The sequence below is a fragment of the Topomyia yanbarensis genome, chromosome 3 (assembly GCF_030247195.1).
Source record: "Topomyia yanbarensis strain Yona2022 chromosome 3, ASM3024719v1, whole genome shotgun sequence".
NCBI lineage: Eukaryota > Metazoa > Arthropoda > Insecta > Diptera > Culicidae > Topomyia > Topomyia yanbarensis.
This window is the reverse complement of record NC_080672.1, coordinates 424,891,322-424,904,565: the sequence shown is the minus strand read 5'-3', so window position 1 is coordinate 424,904,565 and position 13,244 is coordinate 424,891,322. Positions and strand designations below refer to the sequence as shown.

The 13,244-nt window shown below is 40.5% G+C and overlaps 1 protein-coding gene across 6 annotated transcripts in view; it reads left to right on the top strand.

Annotated features, from left to right (window-relative positions):
• Window positions 1-3,023: 3,023 nt before the first annotated feature.
• Window positions 3,024-13,244, top strand: part of LOC131692479 (uncharacterized) — a 534,648-nt gene continuing 524,427 nt past the window's right edge. For 4 of the 6 annotated variants that reach the window (XM_058979545.1, XM_058979546.1, XM_058979542.1 and 1 more), the window contains exon 1: window positions 3,056-3,240. The gene's annotated coding sequence lies outside the window, so the exon portion shown is untranslated. Of the gene's footprint in view, window positions 3,241-13,244 lie in introns of all 6 variants that reach the window. The other 2 variants (XM_058979544.1, XM_058979549.1) reach the window with 2 other exon arrangements.

Below are 13,244 nucleotides of genomic sequence, written 5' to 3'. Positions count from 1 at the left end.
CTTCGCCTTATCGTGATCTATTATTTTTTGGTTACTGATGATTTTTCACTAGGAATAACGTGACAATATGAACTGGATTAACAAAATAAGACTAATTCGCGATATTTTGTTCTTTGTGAACTATATCACGCACACTATTTGGGGTTCTCAGTGCAGTTTTCGTTTTCTGTCCGGACACACAATGAACCTTATCAAATGAATAACGATGTTCGAGGTCCCAGTAGGTTTTTTTATATCTTCTATTACTGGTCGTTAGCAGCTAGTGCATGGAACAAAAATGATTCCACGAGCAATACTCCTAATTTTGTGAAAGAATTCACGTAAAAATTTCACTATCATGTTGCATGAAATTGTAAATGATTAGGGATATCTTCTAAATATCACAAGCACGCAAATAGTAGATAGATCGTAAATCATGCCTAGGAATCATTAACCAGTTCACGAATACATGAATAATATTTCATGATTTCGTGTACTATTTTACGAGCACGGATATTGGATCGTGACTAATATGTTAGGGATCATAAACCAGTTCACGAATATATGAACGATATTTTATGATTTCGTGAACAATTTCATGAAAACGAATGGTAAGTTGTGACCATTATACTAGGTATCATGAACCACGAATACATGAATAATATTTCATGATTTCGTGAACTATTTTACGAACACGTATATTGGATCGAATCTAATATATCAGGAATCATGAACCAGTTCACGAATATTTGAATATTTGATGATTATGTGAACCATTTCACGAGCACTGGAATTAGATCGTGACTAATATATTAGGGATCATGAATTAGTTCACGATGATTGAATGGATTCATGAATAAAATTACGATTTTCGTGAAATAGTTCACGAAAAAATAGTCAAAATATTTTTATTTTGTCAACTAATGTTCCTATATCTATGAAAAATCATGAGTCTATCTTGGGTTTTATGAATAATGTTCACAAAGTTGTGAAGTGGTTCGCGTACTGAGAATCGAATTAGAAATAACTTTACGGAAACCGTGACTGAAGTTCACAAAACAAATATTTCCACTAATTAAAGCATTAGCGGCCGTTACTGAAGAGAAATTGAAGATAATTGTAAAAACCTTGATTTTTGTTCATGGTCTTGTTTTCGAAACGTAAAAACGTTATTGTTCCAGAATTCATGGCACTTTATTCACGATTCTGGGGACAATTTTTTTTCCGTTTAATCTGTGATGCTGTACCGGATCGCTTGATAGTCGCCGTGGCTATACTCCCCACACACTCTTCAGTTGATGTTTCCTGTCAGTCAAGGGCTGCAGAAAGTGGCATCGATGATGGATTCCCGGTTCCCTTTGCGGTAAGTGCTGATGGTACCTTTGTTAGCAAGATCTTAATAAGGCTTTGATCACTGATGGTCAATCAAAGTACGTTTGAATACAGTATCTACCCCGACAATTTCGTAAGTCCCCTGTTCTTCCAGAATTGAGGTTCAATTGAGAACGCCTCAATAAGCGACCATCTTAGATAATAAAAAAAAGCATTTTTTTTCTCACATCGTTGGAAAAATCTTCATGAAAATGAATCAATGCATTATGCAGTAGTGCGGATTGATTTTCACGAAGATTTTTGCAACGGTGTGAGAAAAAACCACTTTTTTCGTTTTCCAAGATTGCCGCTTTTCCAAACTTTCTCAGTTGAACCTCAAAGTCTCATCGGTTCCTCTGAAAAGGTTAATTTGATTTTTATAGACTCAAATAGAAGGTTTAATATCCTCAAAGACTGTTGGTAAAGTTCGTATGGCAGCAATTTCCTCCAAAAAAATCGTTCACACACGAAGAGATTTTAACATGTTAAAACAATAAATAAACAATAAATAACAAACACGCTTTAATCTTAAGTAATCCAGCATAATTGGGTGAATTACCCCGACTATTCATTATTCAGTTAGTGCATAATCAATGTGTAATCAGACTTTTGAAGGGATAATATTTATAACTGTTCACGTTAATAAATCAATCATTTTGTATTCAGCATTTTAATCAAAATCTTAACCAAAACTCCTTCGTAATATTTGAAATAGTTCATTCTCACGATCTACCCACGCGATGACATTGCGTTCGTCTCTATTATGATAACACAAACAGACCATCAAACGCATTCTAGGTCAGAATGAAAAACGACAGTCAACCGAACGACCAGTTGATCATTCATTCGCAGTGTGCACACCGACGGACGCACGGTGTGCAGAAATTTTTGCGTGGAAAATATTCTACCCCAACCAAGTGGGAATAATTGAACTGATTCGAGCTAATACTCTAATGAGAGGATGGCTTACCGAAAGCCGCTTGGTTTTTGTAATTGAAAATTAATTAACTACGGACAACTGATTAACATACTGAACATTGTGTGACAACCGATTGGACACGGTTTATGGGGCCGAGGGAATTTGAAATTATTTTCAACTGGTATGACATATCAGGTACACGGAGCGACTGAAATTTTTTACCGAAAAACCCGCAACTCGAAGAAAGTAAGACTTCAATGACACTCAACATTTGCCGACCACCCAACACCGTCCAAAACTGAGCTAATCAGTTCCCAGAACTACCAGTCTGTCGTCAATTTTTTTCCAAATTTAACCCCGGCCGCACGGTTTGGCACCATTCACGTTTCCCACAAACGCACGCCGTCGGACCGGTTGGCAAGTTCAATAAACATATCCTTCCCTCTTCCCCTGTCTGTCCCAGATGACATCTTCCTCCGCCAACAACGAACGAATGATCATTGTCCGTCGATGATCATCATCGCTGTCAAGATCAGCGCAGAAAAAGGGGAAAAAATCTGCATCTCACTCGTACTTTGCTACGCGTGGCACCTACGTGCTACCATAGCAAAAAAGCATTTCCATTTCTCAGAGAACAGAATCACGGTCGTATTCCACCTATTCCACGAGAGAACGTGAGATACAGATCTGGTGTATACTTTTTTGGATCCGGTCCAAGCAGGCGAGAGTGTGGGATGAAGAAACATTTTCGAAAAAGAAAACGACGATCGCCCTCCGCTACACACGATCGCATCAAAACGTGCTAATTTTTCTCCGTTTTTCCGCTTCCAAACGGCAATTTTCATCGCTCCGGCCACTGGTGTGGAATTGTAAAGTGCTTTCGAAGTTTTCGCTTTTCGGAATTTTTTGATTGAGTTTCGGATAGGAATTTACATCCGCAGGATTTTTTATTTTGTTCCCTCCATCGGCAAGTGCGTACTCGTTTCCAGGCTCAAGTGGGCTGTTTTTCCTTCGCGATAAAGTGACCCTTGTGATTTTTGTTCAACTTTTTTTTCCAGCTTGTTCGGTTGTTTATTTTTTTGAAAGCATTTCATTGTGTCGGGTTTCACCAGAATCTCCATGCAAGCAGCTATCGAGTGAAAATCGTGGATCAAATTAATTACTGAATTAATTGAGTGATTTTGAAAAGTGAAGTGTTGTGTTTGTTTTTTTTTACTCGTCAGCTGCTGCAATTTGTGTGCTATAAACACATACCGACGAAACTGTGATCAACTCCAGCGGTAGGACAAGTTTCCCTTCACATCTCAGGTGAGTTAACGATGGAAGTGGCACGCGAAAATTTGACACGACCTCGAAATACCTGCAAATGAGTCGTTAAATATTCAACTGGTGTTCGGTGTTTAAATTTGAGGAGCTCGACAGTGTTGATGATCAAAAGTTTGCCCTGCCGGAGTGGCAGTGGAATGTGTTGGTGGGTGTATGTGTGTGTATGTGTGAACATGGAGACACCTGCCGTTTGGCGATGATAAATGTTTGCTGGTGGAACGAATTGCGCGTGGGATTATGATTCGCTCTAAAAATAAGCGTTCCTGCTCGGTATGACGTCCGTCACCGTGGTGCTGCTGCTGCTGCTGCTGTCTGTGTGCGACACGCGCCCGCCCGTGTGCCGCAACTTTCTACCAGAAAGACTAACGGCTATGTCTTCCATATCTTCCACACGGTGGAACACATCCCGCCCGGCGAACGTGTGGAAATGTGTGCATGTGAGCGAGCAATTTTACGATTTGCTGTAATTACTCCGTGTCAGCTATAAAAAATGAATTCCGCAGAATTTGTTCCGCAACCGCAAATATCGTGCGGAGACGAATTTAATTCAGACTGTTTTTAAGTGCTGTTGAGAAACTTGTACCCGCAAGGATGATGGGTGGCAAAAATTGGTCGGATGTGTCAAATTGAGATAGTGATATCACCTGCCAGAACGGATTGGAATAATTTTTATTTTTCAATGGCGCACCAGCCAAATAACGTCGGATTAGATCTAACTTTTGAATTTTAAAAGCATATTTCTTGGTGTGGTACTATTTTGTGAATATTGTAACAATCTAAAATACTGGATCACATCTGTTTTTCTTTTCATAGATATCAAAGCCTGGCGAAAATTACCAAACCTAACATTCTTGAATGAAATTTTATATCACTATATAAAAAATCAGAGACATATGTAGGTAATTATTAAATATAATTATTGCCCCAATTTTTTCAATTGGGCGCTAAGCGATTTTTGAGGGTTTTCGTTCTTAGATACGATTTGTTGGAAGCACGGAACACCTTTGTTACATCTAAAAAAAGCAAAAAGCATAAGATAAGAAGCGCCAGTTGTCGTTTTTCAGCCCACAAGTGTTAATCGCCTGCTAAACAAAATAGTGGTTTTCAGAAACATTGTCATCTTTTTCCGCTGATCCTGCACATTTTTTTTCTGGTAACTCCCAACCAAGATAATAAAAACAATTTACTGACATACGATTCCGTTTTCGGGCTAAAATGGCTTCAGCCTTTCCTGAACACTAAAATGGCATCTTTGAAAACTGCTATTTGCTAAGGGTAGAGTCGCCCAGTACAAGGCTTGCAATTCAATACAATTACCTCCAGAACTATTAGCACTCAAATGAGCACGACTTTGTGAGACCAACTACTACTCTGTTTGTGACGTGCGATTGGGTTGGTAGCCTTACGTGTGGTGTTACTTAAGGGGTTATATACAAAGTTGTTCCGAAAAAATCAGCTAAGCTAGAGAGTTTTAAAAGTGTTTTGTGAAAATTTTATTTGAAAAAGCGAAAGACTGTTCGTTGGTAGTACTATCGAAGATATAAAAAACAAGTTGAATTAAAAAAATGTTTAAGGTTGTCGGAGTTATGGAAGATCTCCCGAAGTATGTATTTTGGCAAAGGTTTGCGCAACAAGGGTAATATTTATATCAAAGGCTGGGAAGCGCGATAAATCACTTCCAAAATCTTTAGACCAATTAGCTTGACCTCCACATTCCTAAAAATAATGAAAAACTGATGGACCTATATATTTGAAACAATGATGGACATAAGTATTTGAAACAATCTCCACTGAGCAACTTTCATATCAAAATATCAAATCAACAGTAGATGCGTTACATATGCTGGTCGAAAAACTGGAGAATTCTATGGTAACAAAAGAAATTTCACTGGCTGTCTTTCTCGACAAAGAGGAAGCTTTGACAACTGCATCTCATAGCTCAGTGCGGAATGCTATGAAGAAACATGGGTTCGATATCTACACAATAAATTGGATCAACTCGATGCTTATAAAGCGTGAAGTAACTAGCACGCTTGGAAACACGACACTGACTATGAAAACAAATAGGGGATGCCCTCAAGGCGGAGCTGTGTCGCCTTTTTTGTGGTCATTGCACAGTGTGGTCCGAATTTAGGATGACAAAAACATTTGTGACTAAACTACTGGTTCTGGAGATTTCATGTTCTCGGAACAAATAATCTGTGTCAATTGAGGCATCTTTTGAGATGGGTGGTCCTAATTGTTTGTACGATCTGGACATTATGTTCGAAATAAGAAGAGATAGAACAATCAAGTGTACCGCAAAATTGTAGTACAACTTTTTTCGAGCAGCAGTAATTTTAATGGTTTTAATTTTACAGCTATTAGAATGTTGTGTGATAGGGTAACCCTAAGAAATCAGTTTTTCATTATAACATTTTAGCTCCCTACAGGTTGTATTCGAACTCGATGGGTGTGTTTTGCTAGAGTACGATATTACAGAACATCATTCGGTTGTTTCAATACCATCAGCTGGAAAATGTCAAATAGTTGTTCGGTTCCTTATTCTGTTAAACTTTTTAGGACATCCGAATACGACAACCGTGGCCCTGATAGTTATTAGTTGAGCTGATAGTTCACTTCATTGAAATGGAGAGTGAATATGAGTGGTCCAAGATGACTTCCTTGCGGAATACCAAACGTAACGGAGAACAGCTGAAAGTAGACATCACCCATGTTTACACTGAATTAACGGTGAACGAGATAGGATTGGAGCTATCGTAGGAGTAATCCACTGAAATCAAGTTTTGCCAATTTAACAATGGCGATATTTTTTACTTGTGGGGTATATCATCACTAACAGACCCCTTGGCCCCAAAGGTGGTTCGTAGATTAGTTACATTAAGGGATAGACAAAAACTTAATTTCAATCGTATTTCTAGTCCAGTGGAAGACAAATCTATTGCAAACTTACTAAAGTCTGCTAATAGCGCTGTGGAAACCGTAGTTGGTTCTCCTAGAAGATAGCTGCAGGAGAGAGTTAGCACATAGTGCTCCAACGCGGGTTTGAAGATCCAGGCGTTCTAGAATTATAGAACAATCCATTCCAGTAAGTTCGAAATCTGTTTCGCCATAGGAGAAGTCGAAGGCCAAAGCGTATGAACCGGCGTTGGACAACCTCGGTTGTGTCAATCCGGTTCTGATAGTACGTATTCAAAACGGCAGAGCAATATTCTAACGTTGAGGGGACTAACGCACAATAAAGCGATTGTAGACTGCTACTCGGAAGATGAACCCTAACTATTTTGAGGCCTTTTTTTGTTTTTGTTTTTTTTTTTTAAATCACCAACAGGCCCCTTGGCCCCAATGGTGGTTTCTTAAACTAATGACATTTTAAAATTGCCAACATTTTCGCTTTTATCACATTCCGCGTCCGGTTGAAGTCAAAGACCGTCGCCACACTGTTAAAAATTTGCTGGAGTCCGATAACAGCGCTCTGGCAACAATTGTTGGTTCTCCTGTACGGAACTCGCAGAAGAGAGTTATTAGGCCTTGCCCACAATGTATGATCTATCTAGTTTGAACGTTAGTGCCGAGTCCAAGATGACTCTAAAACCCTCTATGTGACACACAGGACATCCAGTTGATTGGCCACTCTTCATCAGTAGTTACCAACATTCATGTAGTTACCAACATGCGTGCGGATATTCTGATTCGGAAAACTTGTTGAGGCTTCAGCGCTGCCTCAAGCGAAGTGCGAAAGAAGCAGTAAGCAGCTTCCTTCTTCACCCGTCAACAGTCTCTCAAGTCATATCCACCCTCCAAATGCTGTATGGACGTCCGGAACAGATAGTGCAAAATAGTGAGTTTTGGATTGGTGGTGCAGAACTTGTGCTGACGCGGCTGAAGGCGGCTGGATTAGACAACCATCTGGTGAACCCAGTGCTGCTGCAGGAGCTGATCGAAAAACTGCCACCAGCTGTGAAATTCAACTGGGCGTTGTATCAGCAGCAAATTCCGATAGTAGATCTGAACATTATATGCCAAAAGCTACGTCTGCTGCTAGCAGTGTAACACTTATGAGCGTAACTACAACGAAGCCCTTGCGAGATGAGCACAAAGGAAACGAGAAAGCTTAGGGACCGTTCATAAACCACGTAGACCGAAATTTGAGAATTTTTAACCCCCCCCTCCCCCCTAGTAGACCTTAGTGGACTTTTACCAACCCCCCTCCCCCCGCCAAAAGTCTACGTAGACTTAATTTTTTTTTATTCGCAGGAAATGTGTATTTAGCAAGAAGCACATTATAATGTTCAATTAAAAATAAGCGTTCAGATTTATTTCAAGCTTTTTAAATATTAAAGAAAGATTTTTCACATTGGTTTTTTGTCTATGATTGATCAAATCAATTAATACCGATTCAAGGTGCTTTCCAACGTTTGTGTAGCGAAATACTTCTTTTCAAGGTTATTCTCTCAAATATATGTAAAAAGATACATTGCTATAACTAGCTTAAATTTTGTCCGAAGTGCAACCTACACCAACAATGCAGAATTGCTAAAAACTTTTTAAGCCTTACTGGTGCATTCAAAATTGTTAAATTATAAGAAACAATTACAAATTAATACTGTCGATGTGTACTATCATCTAGACTAAAATAATAAACCTAAGATAATAAGATAATCTAAATTGCCTTATTTGATTAACTACACTACTGCTTTAACCACCGAAATTACTAAATAAAAATAAAAAAATTAATCTACTTATTGTTAAAAATCGGGTGTTTTGTTGTTACAATGCTTAACTTTGAACATTTTTTAACTTTTTATGGCTCATGCATTTAATGGTCCATGCATGTCTGCTAAGTAGTGGTGCTTCAGATGATTTCACAGTCAAAATCTTCCGACGAGAGGAATTTTTGGCGATCGTCTTTGGAACTGTCATTTTGTATTATTCCCAGACCAAAACTATATCAAAATATACGCAAGAAACAAAAACGTGTGAGGTTGTCCAAAAAAAAATCGTGGGTTCTGGATTGAGTGGTCGCTTAACGAGTAATTACCTCAATAGTGTACTAGCTCTGAAGTTTCTGCATAAATACTGAATAGACCGATATTTTGAATACAACTCTCTTTAAATCCCATTCATAATTAGTAATACGAGAATAACAAAAAATAAAAGTCTACGTAGACTTTTTCAAAGACCCCGCCTCCCCCCTCGTAGACAAACGTAGACTTTTGCCAGACCCCGCCGTCCCCTCTATGAGTCTACGTGGTTTATGAACGGCCCCTTTAGTAAATGCACACTCATCGGAGCGAATTCAGCAAGAGGATATCGAAAATGATAATCAGGATAACGAGAGTCCGCCATCAGTTTCTACTACTCCAGCTCCCGCTGCTACGAGGAGGACGGAGTCCTGTCCAGCTTGCGGTGGCTGAAGCCACCTAGCTAGTCACTGCGCAACATTCAACAAGCTTGACTCTGCGGAGTCAATGGGTGCCAGAAGCGCCATCACCGTCTTCTCCACTATCGCCAGCTGATTCCGAGATGAGTAAATCGAACGCGAATGCCACGGTGACAATTCATCGTCAAGTGACATCATCTACGCTTTTTCGAGTTCTACCTGTAACGCTGTTCGGTAGGATAGGAAACGCTCACACACACGCTCTCCTCGATGATGGATCATCGATGACGCTGATGGAACAGTCGATTGCGGATTCTTTGGATCTATAGGGGAAGACGGAGCCTCTGTGTATCAAGTGGACGGGTGGTATCAACAAAAAAATGTCGGGAGCCCGACGAGTAAGTTTGGAGATATCCGGAGCTGGGAGTGGAAAGCTGTTCAACGTCGCCAAAGTGTACACTGTGGACAATCTTAGGCTACCTGAACAAACTCTGGAGTTCGGCGAGATGGAGAGACAGTACGATCATCTGCGAGCTCTCCCAGTTAGCTTCAAGTCAGCTGTTCAACGAATTGTCATCGGATTGAACAATACACACCTGTTGGCTGCACTAAAGCTTCGAGAAGGCCGTCCGTTAGAACCAATCGCAACCAAAACCCATATTGGTTGGGCGGTTTACGGAAACTTACGAGAGGACACGGAGTCATTTCAGCATCGCCAAATGCATTTCGTCTATGGTGGTCAATGTGGTCAATGAGACTACGGGTGGCCATCAGTGACCTAGAACTGCAAATTTGGAACCCATTTTAGCTACCACTAGCTTTTTTACCTTCTTGATTTTTTCGCGGTATCGGTTTGAATCGGAATTTGCTATGTAACTGCACTCTACAACCAGTTACTCCGGAACTGGAAGTCGAGATAAAATTTAATATCAAACCATTCCCGAGATACCGATATAACCGTTATTCTGAATTTGGATACTTCCACCGGGGCATCCGGAACCGACGATGGTGGCCAATGTGGCCAAAGAGACCTTGAATGGCTGTTAGTGACTTAATTATACAAATCGAAGCCGTTATGGTCACAATTTGGAAAAATTTCACCTTATCACATTCATCGCAGAATACGTTAAAATCGACATTTTCTGCGTGTTCGTACTCATCACCCTATAATTCCGGAACCGGAAGTCGGATCCATTAGAACTTCAATAGCAGCCGATGGGAACGTTGTACCTTTCATTTGAGACTAAGTTTGTCAATATCGGTTCAGCCATCTCTGAGAAAAGTGAGTGATATTTTTGGTCACACACACACATTCTGGCGCATACATACACACATACATACACAAATGAAGCCACAAATCGGGTTTCGAGAGAAATTCCGCCGCCGGGGAACTCTCCGACTGTGTAGACTAGGTCCAACGCCGGGGACAAGTTGAGTAGTACGTGACGTAGCACCGAGTTGGGTTGTTGGGGCGCCTGTGAACCGGACGTCAAGTTACACCGGAATCGCCGAACCGATCTCGACACCCTACCGTGTAGCTCGTGAGTAGGCTAGATCCACCGCCGGGGATTGGACCGAGTAAACCGCGTCGCAGAGCTAGCAGTGGGGCGCTGGTGAACTGGAAGTTACGCTTCACCTGGAATCGCTGGATAGACCTCAGCACCTATTGCATGGCCCGTTGAGTAGGCTAGAGCCACCGCCGGGGACTAGATCAAGTAGATCGGGACGACGAGGAGAGCTAAATGGCTCACAAAAACGAACATTGAGAAATCTACCGCTCGGTTGCAAGAGAACAGGCTAGATCCATTGTTTGGGAATAGACCGAGTAGTTCGCGAACAAGTCTGGTGCTCAACGAGTAAACGGCGCTGAATGATGCGAGAAGGGAATTGCGGTGCTAACTGGCACAAGGGAGCCAAAGGGCTCGGTGAATTAGACAGTCTGAAGTTTGCCACCCAGATTGTCCTCGTAGGGGAGGAGCACTAAGTGTCGACTAACAACCAGCTGTCCGACTGCCATGCACAAATTGCCAGTCTGTGTGGATGGTGGAGAATTGGTGGTGTGTCGAGGAGTGGTGCTGTAACCCTGCGGAAGAAACGAACTAGTAAGTAGTTGAATTAGAGTGTGTGCTATGTACACAAAAACCCCTCCCCGAAGTAATGCCGTAAGGTAGTGCCGGGGAGGAATCAGGTTCTGGGCAAAAGCAGTGGTTTTTTAGCGGGTCGGGTGATGGCAGCCCAAACCCGTTCCCTGAGACATTGGGGTTTTTGTACATTTTCCCTCAGGACTCAGGGTCCTCCTGAAATTTTTTTACTGCTCTCTAAAAAAAACACATACAAACACAGATATTTGCCGTACTCGACTAACTAAATCGAATGGTATATGTCACTCGGCCCTCCGGGCCTTAGTTGAAAAAAAGGTTCATAATCAGCAAAGTCCCAAAAAGTCAATTGTTTTTAAATTTTTTATCGAGATTACATAAAATCTCGAGCGTTTCCAGCATACTACCGATCCGTATGAAATTTTATACCAATCTATAGGGATAATATACCTTTCATAAGGTTTGTGAAAATCGGAACCACTATTCCCGATAAACTGATGGTTTGTAAATTTTAATAGGTGGGCACTTTTCCGGAGCATTTCCGGAACCGTCTATGGTGGTCAATGTGGTCAATGAGACTTCGTTACTGGAATTTGAAGGTAATGTAATTTGATTTCGTACAAAGTCAGAAGCAATTGTGGAAAATGACGGACTGACACTCATGACCGGTAAGTTCAGAAAGGGAGAAGAACAACGGATGGCGAGCATCTATGTAGTATTAATTATGGTGGCATGTGAGTGCACAACAACAAAACACATGGGAATGACCCCCATGATGATGTTGGCGAGTTGGACACAAATATTTCCCCGCCGAGAAAAAATATCGTTCAGCTTAAAAGTACTCCTGCACTGTGGCTCATGAATTGCACTAAATGCACGCATTGTAGCAATAAGACCCGATGGGAAAATATTACAGGACAGCATGAGGAGAATCTGAAGCATTGTCTTTAAAATCGAAAATTGTATTTTACATTTACCAAAATCAGTCGAAAATAACATTTCTAAATCAATAGAACTTTGGGAAAAGGAAATTTGTTTCGCTTTGAAATTGAATTTAGGAAATAAATACTCATTTTGTTATAGGAATAGAATCAAAAGAAGAAGGGGCTTTATGTCTATTGCTTTGGTCAGGTAAAGTCTATCGATCTTCATATTCTACTGTGCCTCGAAGCTACATGAAAAGAAAAAAAAAATATTTCCTCACCTGATATTCCTTGTTAAGACAAAAATGTTTCCTTTAAGGGACCTCCAAATATAACCACACAAGGAAGCGCTACCTTCGAATCAAATAGATCCTTATTTGAACAATGGTGATCAATAGTTCCCAATGCTTTCAGAGACACCACAAACCCCAAGCGTCTCAACACTTCTGCCAGAGATACACGCTAGTACTGTCACTGTTGAAATTCTCTGATATTATTGACCGGATTTTGATATTTTTCAGCATTTCTGATCCTTCTGGAAAATTTTCTCCTTATTTATATAACAATTAGGTCACGGTTTTGATCACTGTTCTACAGTGAAATTTCTGAAGCATCATCCCTTAGATCGATTCTTTTAAACTTTTCAATAAATGATTCGAAATATGGCGCTACAAAATTATGTAAAACATGGCTTACTTCAAAATAGTCATCAGCTTTCACTGGATCGATAACACCCCTGTCGAGTAAATTTAACATTTTTTCGAAATACTGGTTACTGGTGAGGTCCACACAAAGCATTTTATCTTTCGTTTTCATGAGTAGGATCAATTAAATAAAAAGGTGGGTGGGTAATGTCAGAGACATAACCGGAGTGAAGTAGAATACACTTTAGACCGGTAAATTCTGCTCTGGAATAAGCAATTTCTATGCGATTTTGTCGACTTTAGCACATTCATAGTTTTTTTAGAGTATTTTTGGAATTATCAAGTTGACAATTTGCAACATTCTTTGAAAATATTGTTGAACTTTTATTAATGAAGGTACGCAAACGAGCGTTTGACCGTCGTCCTACTACCAGCATCAGAGAAGTAGCAGTAGATCAGCATTTTTCGCTACATGGCCTGTACCAAACAAACCGCTCGTAAGTCCACTGGAGGAAAGGCTCCCCGCAAGCAGTTGGCAACAGCCCCCTGGCAGCCCTATACCATCATATGGAGTTTGACAGGGACCTACATATATGGGGC